At 44.8% G+C, this 23,451-nt stretch overlaps 1 long non-coding RNA gene and 1 pseudogene across 2 annotated transcripts in view; one reads left to right on the top strand and one right to left on the bottom strand.

Annotated features, from left to right (window-relative positions):
* LOC134337214 (uncharacterized) overlaps positions 1 to 23,451 on the bottom strand; it is a 173,138-nt gene that overhangs the window by 121,641 nt on the left and 28,046 nt on the right. The window lies entirely within an intron of this gene.
* On the top strand, positions 10,120 to 11,483 carry LOC134337285 (paraneoplastic antigen Ma2 homolog; annotated as a pseudogene).

Genomic DNA, 23,451 nt, shown 5'->3' on the forward strand with positions numbered 1-23,451 from the left:
AGATATGGATGGCTATGGTCCAGGAGCAGGTCGATGTGACTGGACAGAATAACAGCTCAGCATGGACTGGATGGGTCAAAGAACCGGTTTCTGTGCTGTCGTACTCTATGACTATCTTCAGAAATTGTGCTGGTTAATTGATTATTGTAAATTTCCATTAATGCAGATAGTTCGTAGGAGAATCAGAATGGAGTTAATATGCAAATGGGAGAGAATGGGTTTCAGGGAACTAAGTGGCAGAATAGATTTCTCTGACAGCCAGAATATACTTGATGGACTGAACAGTCTCCTGCTATGTTGTGAGAAAATATCAAATGTGAAAGGGCAGAGGAAAGAAGATTTGGTTTTCATCTGAATAGCAAAGAAAAAAAAGTATATTTAAGTTGAGGATGTGGCAAACTCAGAGGTAGAAATTGTATAACTACTTCAAAAAACATTAGTGGTGCAGATGGCAAGCAGATTTTTAAAAAAAATCAGAAATCATGACTTTATAATTATTTTAAAACTGGTTTTAAATCGCCGGTAAATACCTATTTTACATGTATTTCTGTTTGAGACAAAATTAGATGCATTGGTTTGAACATGTTCCAACACTTCAGCAAATCAAATAACCTTGTAACAATCAAGAGGCAAACAGAATTAATGTTTCAGGTTAATGACCCTTTATTAGAAATTATTTAATTCCTTCAAATTTTCAGCATCTGCATTTTTAAAAAATTTTGAACCATAATTGCTACTGTTCCAAGAAGGTGTGGTGAATTTACCAAGGAATTAGGGCCTGAATCAATTGAATTTGGTAAAACAAAATTGATGACGATGTCATTGACACTTAGTCCTTTCACCGATTGCTTAATGATGTTGTCAACATATCAACTTTCTTGATCTGCCAAAATGTGCAGGATGGCATGAGAATTTGATGAAGTTTACATACTTGGTTTGGGAGAGCAATGGAATCCAGAAAACACGGTGAATGAAAGGTAGTCACAGCATCTAATAAGGTAACTCATCAATATCTTCATTCTTCTAAGAGTGGTGAGAATACCAGATTTGCTTCCAACGTCTAATGGCCGTGGTAAATAGCAAAGGTGCCTTTAGGGAATGCCAGCTGAGAATGAGAGGGGATGAGGTATTGAAGGATAGCCAGGTAGGGATAGGTGATGTGGGATTATGTGGGGGACTCTGCAGAAGGCCAAATGGCCTTTTTTCTAAACATGCTAGAAACAGAAGCAGGCTATAGCACATTGAATCTAGTTTATCATTCAAAGGTTCAAGGGTTCATTTATTATCAGAGCATGTATCCATATACCACTCTGAAATTTGTCTTCTCCAGATAGCCACGAAACAAAGAAAGAATATGAAAGTCGCTCAGAGAGAAACATCAAACCCACCCCTTCTCATACAAAAAAGAATGGCATCCCGATCATCAACCCCGCCCCCCACGCACACACAAAACAGAACTGGAATATTGACCCCCCCAAAAATCAACCCCACCCCCACAGAAAAAAACTAACAGAACATAACCCCCAAACCCCCTCCCTGCACACAACATTCTAATTTGTTTACATAATTACAGGTTATGTAAAAACACAGGAATTGCATACATCATCATGTTTCTACATGCACTCCTCACTTAAAATAAACATGAAGTTAGACTCACAGCTCAGACCCGTGCCTTCTTTTGAATTAATTTTAATGTTTTGAAGTTACAAAACATAATATATCCTCCCAGTTTCACACTATCGTAAATCAGAAAACCTCAGTTTATCCAGCCATTAAACTGAAGTGGCCCATGGTAGCACTAACTTTTCATGCTAAATATAATCATCGGTTTCTCAGAAAGCTATGGAAGGATACAAACACCGACATCTCTACAAAATCTTCCAACTGGATTAGAAGGACAAATGGACCAATGTCAGTGCCTTTTCTAGGGCAACATTCCCAACACAGACGCGCCATTGCATTCAGTTAGCTCCAGCGGGCAGGCCATATTGACCACATAGCTGACACCTGACTCCTGAAACAGACACTTTCTAAGAGAGACAAAAGAGACTGCGGATGCTCTTTAACCCAGTGTAAACAAAAACAAACTGTTGGAGATACTAGCAGGTCAGGAGCAAATGTATGGTGGATATTCTGAGCCAAGGTCATCACTGGGATATTTTTTCATTCTATTCCATGCTCTGTTACTGGAAGTGATTAGCAGCTGAGCAGAAGAAAATGTCCAAGTTCATGCTCGGTAGCTCGTGGAAGAAATGCACCTTTCACACTAACTGCAGGGAACTCCTAGCCCTTGACCACTTAAAGTAGGGAAGAGTCAAGTCAAGTCACTCTGCGTTTATGCTAGGTGCACAAGTACAGTGAGGTATGATGAGATACTTGCTTGCGCATGGTTCAGACAAGAATACAGATTACACATATATTCTACAAGACAGTGAAGAGAAAATAAAAGACAGCCCAAAACAAGATACTTTTGCAAAAAAAAGTCACAGAGACAAGTCCATGGAGTGCAAGAGGTGGTCTGTAGTGTTCCATTGCCAAGGTAGGCATTGCTAGGGTTGTGCAGGCAGTTTCAAGAAACTGATGTTTGTAGGAAAGTAGCTGTTCCTGAAATCTGTGGGACTTCAAGCTTCTGTATATCCCGCCCAGAATCAGTAAGAAGAGGATATGACCCAAATGGTGGAAGTCCTTGAAGATAGATGCTGCCTTTCTGATGCAATGCCCCCTGTATAGTTTGTCAAAAATGGAGAGGCCTGTGCCCATGATGGGCCCAGCTGTATCCACTGCACCAGGCAGACTTTCGCATTTCTGTGCCTGGCCATGAGCCAGTCAGGAAACTTTCAACAATGCACCTGGAGAGTCTTGTTAGAATATTTGGTGACATGCCAAACTTCCTTAAGCTTCAAAGAAAGTAAAGGCACTGGCATGCCTTCTTTGTGTTTATGTTCTATGTGCTGGGCCCAGGTCAGCTGAGCCTATATGGTAACACTCTCGAAGTTGCTGACTCTGTTCATCTGTTCAGTGACAGATAGCACAAAGCTCTTGACTTCCCCTTTCTGGTCAAAAAGTAACTCCTTGGTTTTGTTGGCGGTGAATGTGACTTTGTTATTACAGTACATCTCAACCCAATGTTGTACCTCATGCACATACAGCGACTCAACACCACCCATGATTTGGCCAACATTCAGAATGCTGTTGAGAACTTCTAATCCATGTCTCAGTAGCACACTTCGCCCAAGGTTACCCTCCCCTACCCCCTGATCACCCCACTTGGGTACTTAATTCCTGCATTTGCCTCAGTCATCTCAAAGTTCACAAAACCAGTGGTAGCAAATCATCAAGGAAATGCCGAGAAAGAAAATTCACCTGACACATTAGTAGCCTGCAAATTGAGCTGAATGGATCTTTTAATTTACACCCTCCATTCACAGCACACATTGGTTTGGACCTGTTCCTTCAGATTACCTATTTAAAGAAAGCAAGATTAGGGATCTATTAGTAAAACAGAATATTTCAAAACATTGGCATTCTTAAAGCATTGAACCCAAGATGTTAGAAATTACAAATTTCTCCTCTAAAGATCCATTTGCCTTTGGTCCAAACACCAGAATATACCAGGTAAAATTCTAAAGGGCTACTTTTATTTGAACATATCTGATTCTTCATGACATGTTCCTTCTGCAACTGTGAATCAATTTCACCACATTTTGCAATGAAAGACTTTCAAATCAGTTTCAATCTGCACTGGGTTTTGTTCGGATACACAGCCAACTTCCCTCATACTCCGAGCTGTTATAACCTCATCAAAATTTTGAGCCATTGCACATGTAAACCTTTCGCTCATGAATTTATTCATTTTTCCTCAGCAGATTGAACCTCTGCTGACACAATTATGGACAAACCCAAAACTGAGCCTTTCCCACTTTTAAAATATCCACAAATTAAAATATAGATGGATTGCGTAATGGACAAAATATCAATTCCTTTGTTGGGGAAAAAAAACTGACAAATAACATGCATTTGATATTTACTTATTTACTTAGTTAGAGATACAGTGTGGTATGGGCCCTTTCAGCCCAGCAAGTCACATCTCCCAGCAACCCACATATTTAATCCTAGCCTGTTCACAGGAGTTTACAATGACCAATTAATCTACCAACTAACTGTGGGAGGAAACTGGAGCACCCAGAGGAAACCCACATGCTCCCAGGAAGGGCATACAAACTTCTTACAGAGGACACTGGAACTGAACTCCGAACTCCAACACACATCCTCCAGTCCTTGCAAAATAATTTAAATTCTGCACATCCCACCAGTATTAGATAAACCTCTGGTCCACATATAGAACTTGAAAGTATGAACTAAATTCCCATTTACTTCCTCAGTTAAGAATTTCTGAAGAGAGCTGAACCTACAAGTAAAACCTTGCCATTTAATTTTCAATGTTCAATGGCTAATGTACAGTGAATCTAAAAGCAGGTTTTCTTAGAATCTAAGAATGTAAAAAAAGCACATTTTAAAATCTTGCTGTTCCATTGTGCTGTGCTAAAGTTTAATTTTATATTTGCACCTTACAAAATTCCTCCTGTAAATGCAAAAAAACTAAAAACATTCAGCCTGCCTACTCAATGTTGAAGCCAATTCCACATACCTTTTGAAAAAGATTATTATATCAACCCATTTTCTCGTGTTTAGAAAGTTATCTTTACTTTTCAATAATGTAAATCATTGGTAAGATGCATAACCAAGGTTGAAGAGAGTAACTAAATCAGAAAGGAATGGATTAATCATTTACTGTGATCCCAATATTGTTCCTTTGGTTACTTAATTTAAACTTTTCCAATATCCCATCACTCTCATTATTATAGAAAATCAAAGTTGGAGGTCTCAAGGGTCCTTGAAAGGAAGTTCTACCCAGACAGCACCTCAGAGCCTTGTCTGCTCAGAGGTCCGCCATAATCAGAACCTGTGTGGAGACTCTTAACTTATATTGAACTTTGAATTCTTGCCTTCCTTACTAGAAAACAGAAGGACTGCCTTTATGAGAATAACCAGGAAATCTAGAAGCTGCTTGATTCTTAAACTCAAGACATTCTTGGATTGGAAACTCTAACATGCCTCATGGCAAAAGAAACCAATCTACGGGCCAAGATTCAACAGAAAACAAATCCTTAAAGAGCAGATGTTACATGATAGAAAGGCAAGGAACTTGTTTATAACCATGACACATCAGCTCCATCAAGTCTATCTGTGTTCCAAATACACAAGGAGAGCCAAGAACAGATGTGAAGCTATTAAGAACAGAAAGCCAGTGAGAACCCACTGGAACACTTTGAAGAACTCCCTAACTGTGACTCTGTCTTTGATGTGAGCCCTTGATTCTATGCCACAGCAGACTCTCTGGTCCAATCTCAATGACCAAGTAGAAATTTTAAAAAAAAAAGCTAAATGCCATCTGATAAACATCAAGGCCTGAGGAACAGACCATAAGAATAGAATTAGATTGTTTGGCCCATTGAGTCTGTTCCATCATTCTATCATGGCTGTTTTATTTTGCTGTCTCAATCCCATTGTCCTGCCTTTTGCCTGTAAACTTTGATGCTGTTACTAAGAATCTGTCACCCTCTGCTTTAAATGTACCCAAATGACTTGGCCTCCACAGCTATCTGTGGCAATGAAGCCCACAGTGTTTTGCTAGAAAGAGGAGAAACTTCAGTTACAAACTGTCAACTTCATCTGCTGCATCAGGTGAAAGAAGGACATGACAAGAGCAGCCATGATCATAACCATATCTAGGGAATTGGAAATCTAACAGGGAGCAGCATGAACCATCATATGTAGCCTTCCTTGACCTCAGAAAAGCCACTGACTGCCAATCAGGCAGGATTTGTGAAACAGTTTTAAATTTGGCAAGCATCTCAAAAAACTAGAAAACATCACAAAATTCTCAAAATCTGCTACCAGGATAAGAAAACCAATATAAGCATGCTTTCCCAATCCAAGATCCTTTAGCACTGAGTCCCAGCTTATACTCAATCACAACCAATAGGCAGAGCAAGTTATATGCATGGTTGGTAACCAACCTCCAAAACAGACATTTTATTCTAAACTCCATCACTGCAAGGGACTCCAGCTACAGTAGACAGTGGAAATGATTCAAGGATGTTCTCAAAGTCTCTTTAATAAAATGCAATATCCTCACTGACCTATGGGAGTCCTTGCAGTCTGGTTACTCAATATGGAAAAACAGACATAAAATGCTGGAGGTACTCAGCAGGTCAGGTAGCATCTTTGGAGAGAAATGAAGAGTTGACATTTTGGGCCAATATCCTTTATCAGGACTGGAAAGGAAAGTGGAAGAAATGAGAACATGAAGGTGGAGGGAGGGGAAGGAGCGCAAGTGAAACCAGGTGAGGGGGGAGGTGAATGAGTAGGGAAGGCAGATGAAATGAGAAGTTAGAAGGTAATAGATAGAAGAGGTAAGGACTGAAGAAGAAAGAATTTGGTAGGAGTGAAGAGTGGTCCATGGGAGAAAGTGGAGGAAGAGGGACACCACAGGGAGATGATGGGCAGCCTCCAACCAGAAGGCACAGACATCAATTTCTCTATGTCTGTACCTTCTGGTTGGAGGCTACCCAGATAGAATATGATATTTTACTCCTCCAACTTGAGAGTGGCCTCATCGTAACAGTAGAGGAAGCCATGGTTAAGTTGGAATGGAAATGGGAAGTAGAATAAAATGGATGAGCACCAGAAAATATTGTGGCGGACAGAGTGAAGGTGCTCGTTAGAAAAATCCCCTAATCCACGTCAGGTCTCTTTAATGGCAATATGGAGACAACGTGTTTAGGATGACATTAAAGACTGTAAGTCTGTACATCAGCAGCACACAGAAGCTTCTGCATTAGTGACTGAAGAAATGCACCACTTCTGAAACTACCCGTCTTCCTGTCCCATCAAACAGCCCCTATCATTTCATCTGTGGTAGTTTGGGAGTCCCACCTTCTCTCATCAACTGAGAACGCACTGAACAGGAATGGAAATACATCACTCTCAATCTTAAATGGTTTCATAAGAAGAAAATATAATTTAACCACCAATAAGTTTTACTCCAGAAACTACCTGTGATGGGAATGACTCAAGTATGTCAACGCTTTGAAGAATAACAATATTGTGAATGCCAGGTCAGTTTACAACTAGCATCCAGCAGAACTTATGGGAGCAGCTGAAGGGCTGAAGATAGTTCACTGTGTCAAGAGCAACTAAGGATGACCTCTAAATTCTGAACTCGCAAGATTTAGATTTAGATTTAGATTTAGATTATGAGGACACGCAATCCTCTTTTATTGTCATTTAGTAATGCATGCATTAAGAAATGATACAATGTTCCTCCAGAATGATATCACAGAAACACAACACAAACCAAGACTAAAAAACTGACAAAACCCACATAATTATAGCATATAGTTACAACAGTGCAAAGCAATACCGTAAGTTGATAAAGAACAGACCATGGGCACGGTAAAAAAAGTCTCCAAGTCTCTCGAAAGTCCCAACATCTCATGCAGACGGTAGAAGGAAGAGAAAAACTCTTCCTGCCATGAACCTCCAGCGCCGCAAACTTGCCGTTGCAGCATCCTGGAAGCACCCGACTACAGCCGACTCTTGAGTCCGTCCGAAAACTTTGAGCCTCCGACCAGCCCTCCGACACCAAGCACCGAGCACTATCTCTGCCGAGCACTTCAACCCCGGCCCCGGCAACAGACAATAGGCAAAGCCGAGGATTTGGGGCCTTCCCCTCCGGAGATTCCTGATCGCACAGTAGCAGCGGCAGCGAAGCAGGCATTTCAGAAGTTTCTCCAGATGTTCCTCCTTGCTTCTCACATCTGTCTCCATCAAATCAGGATTGTTCGCGGTACCTACTTAACAAATACGATATCATTTTGGAGCGGCCGTGCGCGCTGCGTTGCGCCACCATCTTCTCCTCCCCACTCTTGTGTAGAAATGGTTGTATCCCATGAATGAATAAAGTAAAAATGGAAAACTTCACTGATTTTCTTCCCTAATAAGCCAAGTTGCTTAGAAAGCATCTACAATTACTTGCTAGACCAGTGTATAGAATGGTTTCAGTCTACTCTGAAGAGAAGTGAGTTCCTATTGAGTTCAAACATAAGTGTTAATTTCCTATGAGCATTCAAATCATGAGGATGGACAGTAAGGTCAGAGAGGAAAACGAGATCCAAATGATATGTATAATTTACATATGCAATATTGATATAGATGTATATGTAATATGTATCATGTAGTATATATTGCTACAGCTTGCTCTGCATATTGTACTACCCTGGCTTGCATATCACAGTGACAGCTGACACGCAAAATCCATGGTCGTCCTTGACCAACAAAGGACCTCAGAAAAATATATATTACTGATTTGGATGAAAATGTTGATGGTTTGATTATTAAATTTGTAAATAGCACAACAACTGGAGTTGTGAATAGTGAGGAAGGTTGTCAGAAGATACAAGATATAAATCAGTTGGAAAGTGGGCAGAGAAATGGCAGATGGAGTTTAGTCTAGGCAAGTGTGAGGAACTGCATTATGGGAAGTCAAGTGCAAGAGGAAAGTATATAGTAAAGTTGCAGGACCCTTTGAAATATTGATGTACAAGAAATCTTGGGGTACAAGTCCACAGCTTCCTGAAAGTGGAAACACAAGTAGATAGGTTGGTAAAGAAGGCACATGCACACTAGCTTTCATCAGTTGGGATATGGAATATAAATTTCTTGATCTTAAAACTGTATAAAACAATGTTTAGGCCATAGTTAGAGTAATTTGTATAATTCTGCTTGCTGCACAATAAGAAGGGTATTGGTGCTTTGGAGTATGTACAGAAGAGGTCTACCAGAAGGTTATCTAGATTTGAGTGTATTAGTTTATAAGAAAAGGTTGGATAAACTTGAATTGATTTCTCTAAAGGAGGAGTTGCCAAACTTTTTATGCCACGGACCCCTACCATTAACTGAGGGGCCCATCGACCCCAAGTTTGGAACTCCTGGCCTAGAGCATCAGAAGTTGAGGGGGGTGGCATGATAGAATTATGAAAGGCATAGAATGGGTAGATAGAATCTTCACCCCAGGGTGGAAGTGCTGGATAGTTACAACAGCAATATTTGAAAGACTATTAGACAGATATAGAGAGAATAAAGGGATTCCGACCACATGCAGACGGATGGGATTATATTAATTTGGCATTCTTGTTAGCATGTATATAGTGGGCTGAAGGGCCTGTTCCTATGTTGTACTTTATGCCTTTTCAGCATCCTAATGACATGCAGACTGATAAATTAATTTTCTTCGAGCAGATGAGTGGTAGAATCTAAGGGGACTGGATGGGGAAGAGAGGAGGATAGATTATAAGGAAAATTAGTGGAGGGATGGGATTGCTTTATGAGGCTGCAGAGACTTGATAGGCTGAACTATCTCATTCCATGTGTAAGGGGTTTCTTCTTTTACGTTACTGCGTATGATAATCAAAATGGCTTCTTTGTTTCTCCAGGGAAAACCCCGTCCGGCGCCCACCTTGTCTCCGGGTTATGTCGGTTGCTGTACAACTGCCACCTGATTCAGCTTCAAACATCAATCATCAGCCAGCACACAATGTACGTTTTACCAATCACACTTTATAGATATTACTAAATCTATGAGATTAATAGAAGTTCAATATAAAAGAGGAATGGAAAAGGTGCCAGACTTATCAAAGTTCAGTTTCTTCGTGCACAAGTTGGAACTTGGGGACCTCTTCGGGACCACTCTGACCCCTTCGACTTGCAGCTCGGGACCACCCGGAGTGATCAACCTGAGCTTTCCCCGCACGTCCGTTGTCCTCACGATCTCTCCTCCAACTCCCCGCCAAAACCCCCTGGTTCCCAGCCATATGAGACAGCATATCACCCCAAGAAAGAATAACATGGACACCCATTGGTTCATTTACTCTGTTATTTGTTATAACCCAAGCAAAGTGCTAGCTAGAAACTTTCCCAGCGTTACAGTTGTGGGGGCTCATCCGGGATTGCATTTTCAGTAAAGCTGTATAAGTCGCCACGTTAAGTAGTGCGAAGATGGATTGAGGTAAGATTGTAAGCTGGTGTGAGTTAGAGGACGTACTGGTGAATCATGCGTGCATGTTAAGTGGGGTGGATTTCCGTATTTCGGGAGATGTACTAGTGCGAGGGTTGAGTTTGATCAAAGGTATAGAGCAGGTAGAACTGGTAGCTAGAAGGTGCGGTAAAGAAGTGGAAACTAACTGGGTGTTGGTTCAGACGAGTGTTGACATCATGACGTTGGAACTGCCAGCAACCATCAGAATCCAGGGGAAGGCAGGGCCGTGGGGCCTCCACACCCTCCTGGAGGAACAAAGTGAGGAGATACCGGAGGAGGAGCTAGATGAGGCCCCAGGGGAGGTGCCAGTAGCCAGTGGTGGAGGGTTAGAGTGGGAAGGCTGGGCCAGGCCCCGTCCCCCAACTAGGGGTGAGACCTCAAAGTTAGCAGCCACCATTACCTCCCTGGTGAGAAGGGCTGAGGAGCCCCGCCCAAAGCTGAGAATTTTCTCAGCAGCCACGCCTACCCCGGACGGGGAGGTCGACTATGACACATGGATCGAAAATACGTCCCAGTTGTTAGAGGCGCAGCCAGGTTCAGATGAGGGAAAGAGACAGCGATTGGTGCAAAGATTGAGGGGAGGAGCGGCCGGTGTAGTCCGGGAGCTGAGGGCGGAACAGCCCTCGGCTTCTCTGGCGGAGTATCTGGACGCCTTGGAGGGAGCGTTTGGAAAGTCAGGAGATCCCTGTGAACTTTTAGTGGAGTTTCACCACATGGGGCAGGGTAGAGGGGAAAAGCTCTCAGAATACGTTCTTCGGCTGGAGAGAATGCTTACCGGGTTGCGGCGCCGAGGGGTAGTGAAGGCGGACGAAGTGGCGAGGTTGAGGATGAGTCAGATATTTAGTGGTTCCCTGGAGGAGGACAAGGTGGCTTGGAGTCTCTGGCAGTCCTATAAAAGGAGACCCCCTCCATCATTCTGGTAGCTGATTAGACAGGTGCAAGAGGAGGAGAGCGCTTTGGGCCGGAAAAGGGACTCGGGCCACCGGGGTCGGTCCTCAGCGGTTCAGGAGGTGGTAGCTGGGTCGAGAACCGAGAAACCCAAGAGGTCCCCGGGGGGAAGGGACCCCCCCCCCGCTTGAGGGGATGGACAGGGAGAGTACCCCCTTCGGGGGATGGCTTGCACCGTGGGCTGGGCATGGGGGGTGTCCCAGGAGGAAAGGGGCAGCGGGTAGTGTAGGCTCTCACTGTGGGAAAGAGCGGCATTTCCAGTGGGAATGTGAGTGGCCGGTGGTGTGCTACAGCTATGAGGAAGCGGGTCATTTTCGGAGGGATTGTGAGAGACAAGGCGCCCCCGCGGAGAGAAACCCCTAGGCCACTAAGAAGGGAGAGGTGTCAGGAAACTTAAGCCTGATTTATACTTCTGCGTCAATGCGTCGCCGTAAGTACCGCGTGGCCGCAAACCCGACATGGAACCCTACGCGAGAGCCTGCGTTGCTGCAACGCGCACCTCTCTCAAAATGTAACCACACGTCGCGGCAACGCAGAACGCGACAGCTGTGATTGGTCCGCTTGGTAGCATCGCATTTTATCCTACGCTGCAATAGCTTCGCATTGGGCGACTGAAGGAACTCTGGCTGCAATGCTTTCCATAAAGCTTTACAGACCTCCAAAATTATGGAGGACACATTTCTCTTTTACGAAAAAAGACACTCGCGTCTTGTTTACCCGGAGAAAGACTACCATGACCATGAAGCTTTGCGTGGGCAGGCGTGTGCGCATGCGTGACATGTGTGAATTGCAGAGCGACGCAGACACACCAACGCACAAGTATAAATGCTCACAACGCACGTAGGCCACTTGCGTAGGTTACGGCTTCCAGTTAATGCAGAAGTATAAATCAGGCCTTAGGAGAGACTCAATGAGGGAACAGACAGTAGTCTCAGGAGGAACACGTTCCCAGAAATCTGCCATGGGAGCCCCGAAAGCACAAGCCCTTATTCCAGATGGACTGGTGGGACCCCGTTCCAGCGTGCCCCTACGGATAGAGGGAATCTTTGCAAGAGCCATCCTTGACACAGGATCGCAGGTTACCTTATTGTACCGGTCGTTCTACAACAAATATCTAAAGCATTTGCCAGTAACCCCATTTAATGCACTGGAGATTTGGAGCATAAGTGACGGTGATTACACGTACAATGGGTGCCTGTCAGTAAGATTGGAATTCTCAGAGGGCGATGTGGGAGTGTCGGAAGCCCTTGAGACGTTAGTGTTGGTTTGTCCGGACCCGGTGGAAACAGGTGGCGCTGCTCTGCTGGTGGGGACTAGCTCCCCTCTTGTGCGACAGCTCCTGGGAACCCGTAAGGAGAAGGCGGGGGAGAACTTTCTGGAGACCCTCTCGGTACACCCAGTGTTTCGAGCGGTGTTCGAAGAAGTGGGAGACCCCCAGGGGCTGGATCCTGAGTTCAAATGAGGGACGGTGTGGTGTACTCAGGTGAGGCCTAAAGTGATACGGCCAGGGGAGGTGGCACTAGTGATGGGGACCCCCAGATTCCCCAGAGTATTAGCAGTCGAGGCCCTGTTAGTAGACGCCCCAGAAGACCTTCAGGGGCAGTCCTGGTTCCCGGCTGGGGTGCTGGTGAGACCTGAATTGCAGAGGCCCTCGGTTGTACAGGCACGCCGGATGGGGGTGATCGTAAGGAACACAATGGAGAGAGAGATCACCGTTAAGCGCGGGATGCCCCTCGCACACTTGATCCCGGTGACGGTGATGTCTAGTGCCCCTGTGAAGCCTACTGGAGGAAAACGATTGGAGAACAGGGGGCGGCTGACTGAGGAGGCCTTTAATTTTAAAGACTCCCCTGTGCCGCCGGAGTGTAAGAGAAGGCTGCTGGAGAAGATGCTGAAACTAGGGGACGTCTTTTCTCAGGGCAAGTTTGACGTGGGCTGTTCCAAGAGCACTCGTCACACTATCCGGGTGACAAATGACACCCCGTTTAGAGAAAGGTCGCAGCGGCTAGCCCCAGCAGATGTGGAAGATGTGCGGCAGAGGTGCAGGTAGACCGAGAGCTCAAATGGGGGTTTACGCCTAGTGCGAGGGCGCAGGGCGAGGGAAGAGCCCCGAAAAGGGATACGTCATCGGAAGACGATGATTCGGACATGTGGCACCTGTTTCCGTTCGTTAATTCCCCGGTACCGGAAGAAGAGGCTCCTGGCCCTTCCCCCACTGAGTTAGGCGAGAGGAGGGAGGGTGTTGAGGAGCCGCCTGAAATACAGCCGGCATTGGGGGAAGAGAGGGCGGAACCAGAACCCGAGGCAAAGGGCTCACAGGTGCCGAGGGTCCCAGTGAGGGTGAGGGTCCGACAGGTAGGCCCAGGGTGTCACTTGTGGTGTCTGAGCAGGAAGGGTCGGCAGAGGAGGTACAGAGGTCTGAGAAGTAGGCACCTCCCGGAGAGGTTGACCTATACAGCGCTGGGAGAACAGGGTGTGATCTCTATTGCCCTGGGAAGTTATGTCACTGCTTTATGCACCTGGGTTGGGTTTTGTGTTTTGCAAGGAGCAATGGTGAACTCTGTTAATGTCATGAGGGCATGACTTTTATTTGGTGGGGGGAGAGTGTAAGGGGTTTCTTCTTTTATGTTACTGCGTATGTTAATTAAAATGGCTTTTTTGTTATGTTAAATGCTGGGAAAGTCTCTAGCTAGCACTTTGTTTGGGTTATAACAGATAATAGAATAAATGAACCAACGGGTGCCCATGTTATTCTTTCTTGGGGTGATATGCTGTCTCATGTGGCTGGGAACCGGGGGTTTTGGCGGGGAGTCGGAGGAGAGACTGTGAGGACGATCATATGGCTGGGAACCGGGGGTTTTGGCGGAGAGTCGGAGGAGAGACCGTGAGGACGACGGACGTACGGGGAAAGCTCAGATTGATCACTCCGGGTGGTCCCGAGCTGCGAGTCGAAGGGGTCGGAGTGGTCCCGAAGAGGACCCCAAGCTCCAACGTGTGCACGAAGAAACTGAACTTTGATAAGAATGGCGCCTTTTCCATTCCTTTTTATATTGAACTTCTATTACTCTCATAGACTTAGTAATATCTATAAAGTGTAATTGGTAAAACGTACACTGTGTGCTGGCTGATGATTGATGTTTGAAGCTGAATCCGGTGGCAGTTGTACAGCAGCCGACATAACCCGGAGACACGGTGGGTGCCGGACGGGGTTTTCCCTGGAGAAATACCAGCCAATATCGCTGAGCGTTACACATGTCATGATGAAATAAGGAATCAAATAAACAACCCTTTCCAATTCTGTAATCCTGCAGAGCCACCTTACTCCGTTACATAGTCAGCATCAATTTCTTCTATCTCTGTTTAAAATTGATGGAGGCCAAGTTCACACAATCATAGAAATTGCCTAGAGATAACATTTATCACGTGTGTGCAACCAAGACCTTTGCCATGCAGATTTTGCTGTTGAATAATACTCCTCTCCTTGATCACCAGGGTACTGCTGGAAATTATGCAGTCATTTCGTTATGTTTCTCTGTCAATGACAAGGTGACATCAGTTGAAACATTAACCTTATTTTTCTCATTCCAAACCCAAAGAATCAAATTTATCCTGCCAATTGATAAACTTAACTGTGCTTGTTTTCCTTCATGAAGGGAAGCCACTCCCACCAGTCCATTGTAAACCTTAATCATTTGCGATCCAACACAAAATATTGCCATCTGAGCTGTGTCTGAGCAGTCAGTAGTTTCACCCGCTGCAAGGCAGAAACGCTGAATATCTTTGGCTGCATCTTTCAGCTGATATGAAATGTCATTTCCCAGATTTAGCACAGAGCACTGAGCAGCCATTTGATTCAAAATGATATTTTGAAGGTTCAGAACTTCACCAGGCCACCCAATTTCCCATGCTATTAATGAAAAGCCTTTCACATAAATCCCCATTAGTGGCAAGCTGAGATATCTTGACCACTAATGAATCTATTTCATGCCTTAAAATGGTGACAGTTCCTGACTCTTGTGGCATGGTAGCGTAGTGGTCAGCAAAATCGTTTTACATTGGCAGCGACCACCGATCGAGGCTCCATTCCCACTGCCGTCTGTAAGGAGTTTGTACATGCTCCTCGTGACTATTTGGGTTTCCTCTCAGAGCTCCCATTTCTTCCCATATTCTAAAGACGTACGTTTAGGATTAGTGAGTTTGGTCATGTCATGTTGGTGCTGGAAGTGTAGCGACACTGGCTGGCCGCCCCAGCACATCCTTCAGACATTGCTGGTCATTGACGTAAAATGATACATTTTACTGTGTGTTTCAATGTTCTGATGTACGTACATGTGACAAAGAGGAAGGGAAAGGGGAGGCAACAGAGAGACATTCTGTAATGATCAGTAAACCAAATTGCTTGGAATCAAATGACCTGGAGTCTCAGGCATGGGTATGTCTGCACCCCCGCCACCCCCTGCCCCTGGCACTCCTTCTCTGCCATCTGTCCCACACGCCTCCCTCAGCACTTCACCCTCGTCATTTCAACATCCTTTGTTCCCACCAGATTTACAAACTCGCTCTCCACTCCACATTGACAAATACAGTACTATGCAAATGTCTTAGGCCCCCTAGTATAAATACTGCATGTGCCTAAGACTTCTGCACAGTACTGTTGTCAGTGATAATAAACTTGATTCAGACCCGAATAATCATGCCCTCTGCTGCTTTATTATTAGTTTCCCATTATTTATTTTGATTGGTTTTGTACAAAGTGCCTCTCCACGTTCATATAACTGAGTACGTTGAAGAATGGAGAAACAGGTCATACTCAGCACAAAATGTTGACATGCAGCACGTACAAGAAGGGTACACAAGGACACGCTTGAAGCATTGCCACGAGCAGTGGAAGCATTGCTCGTGATCTCAAGGAGCATGGAGAGTCCTGCATTGTCCTTGCACTGGGTTTTGCATAGTGAGCTGTTGGATCTCCAAGTCTATAAATGGAGTTCTCCAGATCTAACGGGCACGCAGCAAACCTGCCCGTGGCTCAACTCCCACAACAACACAAGCAGATGCCGAACAATAAGAAGGATTACACGCTTACTTTACTCAAGTTCAGGTGCTGGGCTGGTAACAAGCACCGAAGCCCATGAGTGTCATGAGTGCATCCAATTTTGGGACCCGCACTGATGAGGATTGTGTGACTGTTCCGTAGCCCAGGCAGCCGAACAGTTGTACTGACCTGACTGATACACTGGGTCTGGTCACACGTTAAGTGGACACAGATGCAGGCCGGTCCCTTCCAGTGACAAGACAAACCTGAGTACACAAGCAGCACTTACTGTCATAGACCGGTCCGTGAAGTCCGTGCTCCGGTTCACGGTCCGGTGCACGGCTCCTTGTTCCCCGGGTTTCTGGTTTTCCCCCGTTTCTGTTGTGGGCACATGTTTCTCAGTATGGGGCTCAGACATAAATACCTCTGCAAACCAGGGATTCCCTGGGACTGGTGTTGTGGGGGACATTCTGTGGGAATATTGACTGATGGCCTGTATAGGTCTAGAATGATATTCGTCCACGGTCCCTTGCAAACTCCGATAGGATGGCAGGGAAGGAGACTGATGGTGACAGTAATAGCATGGTGTGAGTGGGAAGAGGTGGGGAGAGGGACTAAGAACAGGAAGGTGAGGGGTCGGAAGAGAAAGAAAGGAGGTGGGTCTAGTGTAGGTGGATTGGAAAGTGAGGGGAGAGAAGTTGAGGAGAAGGGCCTGAGGGCAAAATTGCTAAATGTAGTGGTAAGATTTGAGGGGGAAAGGGGAGTAAAGAAAATCGATCTGCTTAGGCTAACAAAAATCATTACAGGACAAGTAGGGGAAGTGAACCATGCGAGAGTTTTAGGAGATGGAAACCTGCTGATAGGATGTAAAACTGAAGAGCAGCTGGAGAAGGCAACGAAGATGACTAATGTTGGGAAAGTCAAAGTGTCCAGGGTTGTAAGTGTTAGAGCACAAAGGGTCAATGGTTGCAAAGGGGTGAGCTCCGGGGTTCCCGTCAGTGTTAATATGAAGGAGCTAGTGGAGAGAACTTGAGGGTGAGGAATAGTTCAGTGAAAAGTGTGAAAAGAATGATAAGGGGAGCAGAGAAAAGGGAGACTGAAACCGTTCTGGTAGAATTTGAGGATAAGGTGCCTCCAAAGGAGTTATATTTTGGATTTCTAAGGTACAATGTAAGAGAATATATATCAAAACCTATGGGGTGTTTCAATTGTCAGGAGTTTGGGCATGTGGCCAAAGTGTGCAAAGGAAAGAGAAGATGTGCAAGGTGTGGTGGGGAGCATGAATACGGAAAATGTGGAGAGGGGGTGAGACCAAAGTGCTGTAATAGTGGAGGTAACCATAGTGTAGTGGACTGGGGATGTGAAGTGTTGAAAAAAGAGGTGGAGGTGTAGCAGATAAGGGTGAAGGAAAAAAGTCTCATATGCTGAGGCAGTCAAGTTGGCAGGACAGAAGAAAATGAATGAGGGAGGATGTAGCAAAGAGCAAGCAGCAGCTAAAGAAAGGCAAGATAAGAAGAATGCATGGATAGAGAAGAAGAAATTGGTAACCTTTATAGCAGGAGTGGTAAACGCAACTTATGAGATCAAATCTCAAACTGAAAGGATTCAGATTATTGTGAAAGCTGCAGAAACCCATTTGGGTTTGATAGGATTAAAATGGGAAGAAGTAAACGATGAACTCGGGGTACAGTCAAGTCAAGAGACAATATGTGTGAGTTGATATTACTAATAATTTTACTGCTTCAATGGAATGCAAGAAGCCTGATTGCTAATGGACAAGATTTCAAGCAGTTTATAGCGAGGAGGAGAGAAAAGCCAGATGTTGTGTGTATCCAGGAGACCTGGTTAAAACCTAATTTGGATTTTGTTTTATACAGTTATGTGGCAGTAAGGTGAGACAGGACAGCGGGGGAGGAGGAGGATGCGCAACTTATGTAAAGCAAGGTATTCCTTATAGAATACTAGGTGTAGGAAGTGAACAAGAGTATGTGGTAGTATAAGTATGGGCTGAAAGGAAAGAGTTGGTGATTGTGAATTATTATACTCCATGCAAAAGACTAGAGTTAAACAAGCTTGAGGAGATAAAAGGGCAGAATAGTAGTAACGTTGTTCGGAGTGGTGATTTTAATGGACATAATGTATTATGGGGGAGTGACAGAACAGACATCAATGGTCAGGTAATAGAGGAGCTGCTAGATGAGAAGTATTTAGTGTACCTGAATGATGGCAGTAGTACTAGAATTGATGTTAATACAGGTAAAGAATCTGTGTTTGATCTTACATTAGTATCAAACTCCATTGCATCAGTGTGTGATTGGTTAGTGTACCAAGAAGGAACTGTAGGGAGTGATCATTACCCAATCTGGTGCAAGATAAATATTTCTGCTTCATTGGTCACAGAGAATACAGGTGGGAAATGGATCCTTGAGAAAGCCAATTGGGAGAAATTTCTGGAAAAAAGTGATAGATATCTAAGTCAGGTCAGTGATGGAATGGACGTAGAAACACTTGACAGCATATTAAAACAAGGTATAATATCAGCTACATTAGAATCCATTCCTAAAAGTAAAGGAAGAATAAAGAAGAGAATAATACCATGGTGGGATGATAATTGTAAGGAAGCAGTGAGAAATAGAAACAAGGCATTTAAACTGGTTAGAAGAACTCATAACTTCCAACATATGATTCAGTACAAACAAGCTCAGACAGTAGTAAGGAGGACAATAAGACATGCTAAAAGAACGCACTGGAGAAAGTATTGTGATTCAATCGGAAACACAACTCAAGTAGGAGAGGTGTGGGGGATGATAAAAAAGATGGGAGGGGACAGGAGAGAGTGGAGGTATCCAGTTCTGGTTGGTGGAAATGTGACTGCAGTAACAAATAAGGAAAAGGCAGAGTTGTTGGCAAACACTTTTGTTATGGTACATAGTTCCGATAATTTGTCTGAGAAGGGAAGAAGAGATAGAGAGAGAACAAAAGCTGAAAATATGGAGGCTTTATGCAGGAAAACTAACCTTGACGGTGTGCAGGATGTCCCTTTCAGCAAGGGAGAATTAAGAAAGGCACTAGATAAAACAGGAAAGACTGCGCCAGGTAAAGATGAAATATGTTATAGTATGATAAAACACTTGAGTGAAGGAAGTCTGGAGAAACTACTGTTTCTGTATAACAAAGTCTGGGTTGAAGGGAGAATACCAGGGAGCTGGAAAGAGGCCATAATTTTTCCAATAAGGAAACCTGGGAACGATGCCAGCAGGCCAGAAAAGTACAGGCCAATTGCCTTGACGTCACATGTACGCAAACTTATGGAACGTATGATAAATGAGAGGTTAGTGTACTTCTTGGAAAGTAGAGGCATGGTGGCTATGTATCACAGCGGGTTCAGGAAAGGAAGGAATACTATGGATCCAGTGTTGTGTCCAGAGGATGAAATAAGAAAAGCTCAAGTAAATAAAGAGACAGTGGTTGCAGTTTTTTGATGTTGAGAAAGCTTATGATATGTTATGGAAAGAGGGGCTCCTAATCAAGCTACATTTAATGGGAATTGGGGGGGGTGATGTTCAATTGGGTTAAGGACATTTTAAACGGGAGAACTATTCAGGTGAAGATAGGATCAGAGCTATCAAGCCAGTATGTTGTAGAAAATGGGACGCTTCAGGGGAGTGTAGTGAGTCCAACTTTATTCTCCATTTTGATAAATGATATATTTGTAAATATTCCAACGGAAGTGGGGAGGTCATTGTTTGCAGATGATGGGACTTTGTGGAAAAGAGAGAGAAATATTGAACATATAGTTACGAAAATGCAAGATGGAATTAATCATGTTGAAGAGTGGGGGACAAAGTGGGGTGTTAAATTTACAGTGGAGAAGACAAAAGCCATGTTCTTTACAGGGAAGAAGTTCAGGGGACTTAATTTGAAACTGTATGGAAGTAACCTGGAGAGAGTTGAAAGTTTTCTGTTTTTGGGAGTGTGTTTTGACTTGAGATTAACATGGAGAGAACATGTTAGATATGTAGTTAGTAAATGTAAAAATGTGATAAATGTCACAAGGTGTCTTGCTGCATTGGAATAGGGCGCTGATTTTGCATCACTGAAGTATATTTATGTAACATTAATAAGATCAAGATTAGACTATGGAAGTATTGTATACGGGTCAGCAGCAAAATCTGTGCTGGCAGAACTGGGTATCGTGCAAGCTCGGGCTCTCAGGGTGGGTTTGGGAGTGGTTAGAACTTCCTCAGTGTGTGCACTTCAAGTTGAAGCAAATGAAATGCCATTGGGGCTGCGGCGTAAACAGCTGGAGGACAATTACTGGATTAATTTAAGGGGCATGGTGATAGCCATCCTACAAAAAGGGTGTTGCAGACATGCTGGGAGAAAGAGAGGACACAAAAAGAAAGTTTTGGCTGGACAGGAGAGCAAACAGCAAAAGATATGGGTTTATACAATACAGAGTTTTGTCCAAGTGTGGTGTGGCCTGTCAGACCTTTCTGGATATTAGAAAATCCCTCTGTAGGTTTGGAATTGCTTAAGATTAAGCACAGTAATAAGACGGCTGATATACTCAGTGAATATCATAGTTATAGGGAATGTAAGTATAAAGTCATACAGATTTTTACGGATGAATCAAAGGATCCAGAAACAGGTGCAACAGGGTCTGCAATTGTTGTGCCAAGTTATCGAGTGGAAATTAGCAAGAGAACACCTGATTGGTTGAGTGTATATGCAGTTGAAATGTTTGCCATATTGTTAGCACTAGAATGGAGTGAGCAGGTTGATTCTAATAATATTGTGATATGTAATGATTCAGTATCGGCCCTTGCAAGCATTAAAGCGGGTACAGCTAGAGGTCACCAGGATCTGCTTTATGAAATCCTGTTTGCAAATTCAAGACTGGCTAGACAAAGCAAAAATATCGCATTCATGTGGGTTCCAGCACATTCGGGTATTATGGGAAATGAGACGGCAGATAGGCTGGCAAAAGCAGCAGTCAAAAAAGGATCTATAGAGGTCAATATTAAATTATCAAAATCAGAGGGGAAGAGCATAGTGTGGAGAAGGATAAATCAACAGTGGCAGCAGCATTGGGATAGAGCAATAAAAGGAAGACATTTACATTCAATTCAGAACAGAGTAGATATGGGAAGAAGTAGAGGAGTAAAGCGGAAGGAGCAAGTAATTATAAGTAGACTGAGAATTGGGCACAGCAACCTTAATGGTACTCTGGCCATCATAAATAAGCATCCAACAGGTTTTTGCGATCTATGTCACAGTAGAGCATATCCTTATTTCATGCCTGAAATTTGCACAGGAAAGGCAACAAATGTTACAACAATTACACAAAATAGGACTGGTAGAGAACAGTGTTAAAGGTTTATTGGAATGTGGGGAGAGTGATCAGGGGAAGAAATGGTTGTTTAGTTTTTTAAGGGCGACGGGACTGAAAAGATGCCTTTAAAGTGAATGGACAATGGAGGACAATAAATCCTGAAGATGGCAGTAATACAACAGTGTGGATGCCAACTGCTAGAAGAAGAAGAAGAAGAAGAAGAAACTGTTCTGTCCCCCTCCCTGTCTTTTCCCCCCTCGCCTGACTCCCTGCCTGCTCACCTAGCCTGGATACCCTGCCTTTATACCCTGCCTGTACCTCTGAAGTTTTACTGCCAGAGCAAGACCGGAGCCTTGTTAGGTCAAGATAGGGAACTGTCTTTTGTTGTGTGGAATTGTCTCTCTGTGTCCACGCCTTCACTAGGTGGGTCCGGCCGTTTGCTGCCACCTAGTGTTGGGATCTGTCTCTGTGTCCACGCCTTCACTAGGTGGGTCCAGCCGTTTGCTGCCACTTAGTGTTGGGATCTGTCTCTGTATCCACGCCTTCACTAGGTGGGTCCGGCCGTTTGCTGCCACCTGGTGTTGAGATCTGTCTCTGTGTCCACGCCTTCACTAGGTGGGTCCGGCCATTTGCTGCCACCTAGTGTTGGGATCTGTCTCTGTGTCCACGCCTTCACTAGGTGGGTCCGGCCGTTTGCTGCCACCTAGTGTTGGGATCTGTCTCTGTGTCCACGCCTTCACTAGGTGGGTCCGGCCATTTGCTGCCACTTAGTGTTTGGATCTGTCTCTGTGTCCATGCCTTTGCTAGGTGGGTCCAGCCGTTTGCCACCACCTTGTGTTGGGATCCGTCTCTTCATGTTCAGTGTTCTGTGTATGAGTCCCAGCCCTACGTCCTGTTCCCAAGGAGGGGTCCCGGCTCTGTGTTCCGTGATCTTGTCTCTTCTAGTCCAAGGCTCCATGCTCTTGAAGGCCCTCGTCCAGTCTGTGCCTAGTCCAGTCCTATCTGAGTCCTGCCCATGTGCCTTTACCTGTCCTTGTGTCTCGCCCTACCCAGGAGTTCCTCACCCAAGCCATGTCCAGTCCTGTAGCCTCGTCTTGTCCTCGCCTAGTTCTGAAGTCCAAGCCCGAGTCAAGTCCCAGGTTCTGGGTCCTTGCCCAGTCTCTGGCTTGGAGTCTATACCCAAGCCTCCGCATTTCAAGACCAAGACCCCAGCCTGCAGGCCTCAAGACCAAGACACCAGCCTGCCTCCAAGCCTCAAGCCTCAGGACACCAAGCCTGCCTCCAAGCCTGTCTCCAAGCTCAAGCCTCAAGACCAAGTCCCCAGCCTGTCTCCAAGCTCAAGCCTCAAGACCAAGTCCCCAGCCTGTCTCCAAGCTCAAGCCTCAAGACCCAAGACCCCAGCCTCAAGCCTCAAGAGCAAAGACCCCAGCCTGTCTCCAAGCTCCAGCCTCTAGACCCCAGCCACGTCCTGTCTTGAAGCCATGTCATGTCCTTGCCTGGTTCTGGGGTCCGAGCTCGAGGCAAGACCCAGGTTCTGGGTTCTTATCCAGTCTCGGGCTCGGAGTCGAAGCCTTATCTCCTAGTCCATGGTTTTTAGTCTTGGTCCCGCTTTCCATAGACCAAGTCTGCGTTCTTATCCCTGCTCCTGGTCCGTATCCTGTCACGTCCCTACTCTAGTCAAGTCCTGTTCCTTGTATTTCAGTGTCTGTGTTTCACATTTGGGTCCGTTCCAGCACCCCATTGTGACACTTACAAGTTGGCATGACTGAGAAAGAGGTACACTGTGCTTTGTGAGGATCTCAGCACTGCATCAATCATTTGTTAGTTCCATTCTCTGCTCCCTGGTGAAGGAAAGCAAAATGTGTCCATCTTCCTTCAGACAGACAGTATCTGAGCCCTTCCTTGTGACAAATTGTGATGTTTTACTGGCACATGCAGCTTTAACCAGAAGTGAGTTCAGCATCTAGACATTGA

Source organism: Mobula hypostoma, chromosome 24 (genome assembly GCF_963921235.1).
Source record: "Mobula hypostoma chromosome 24, sMobHyp1.1, whole genome shotgun sequence".
NCBI classification, from domain to species: Eukaryota; Metazoa; Chordata; class Chondrichthyes; order Myliobatiformes; family Myliobatidae; genus Mobula; species Mobula hypostoma.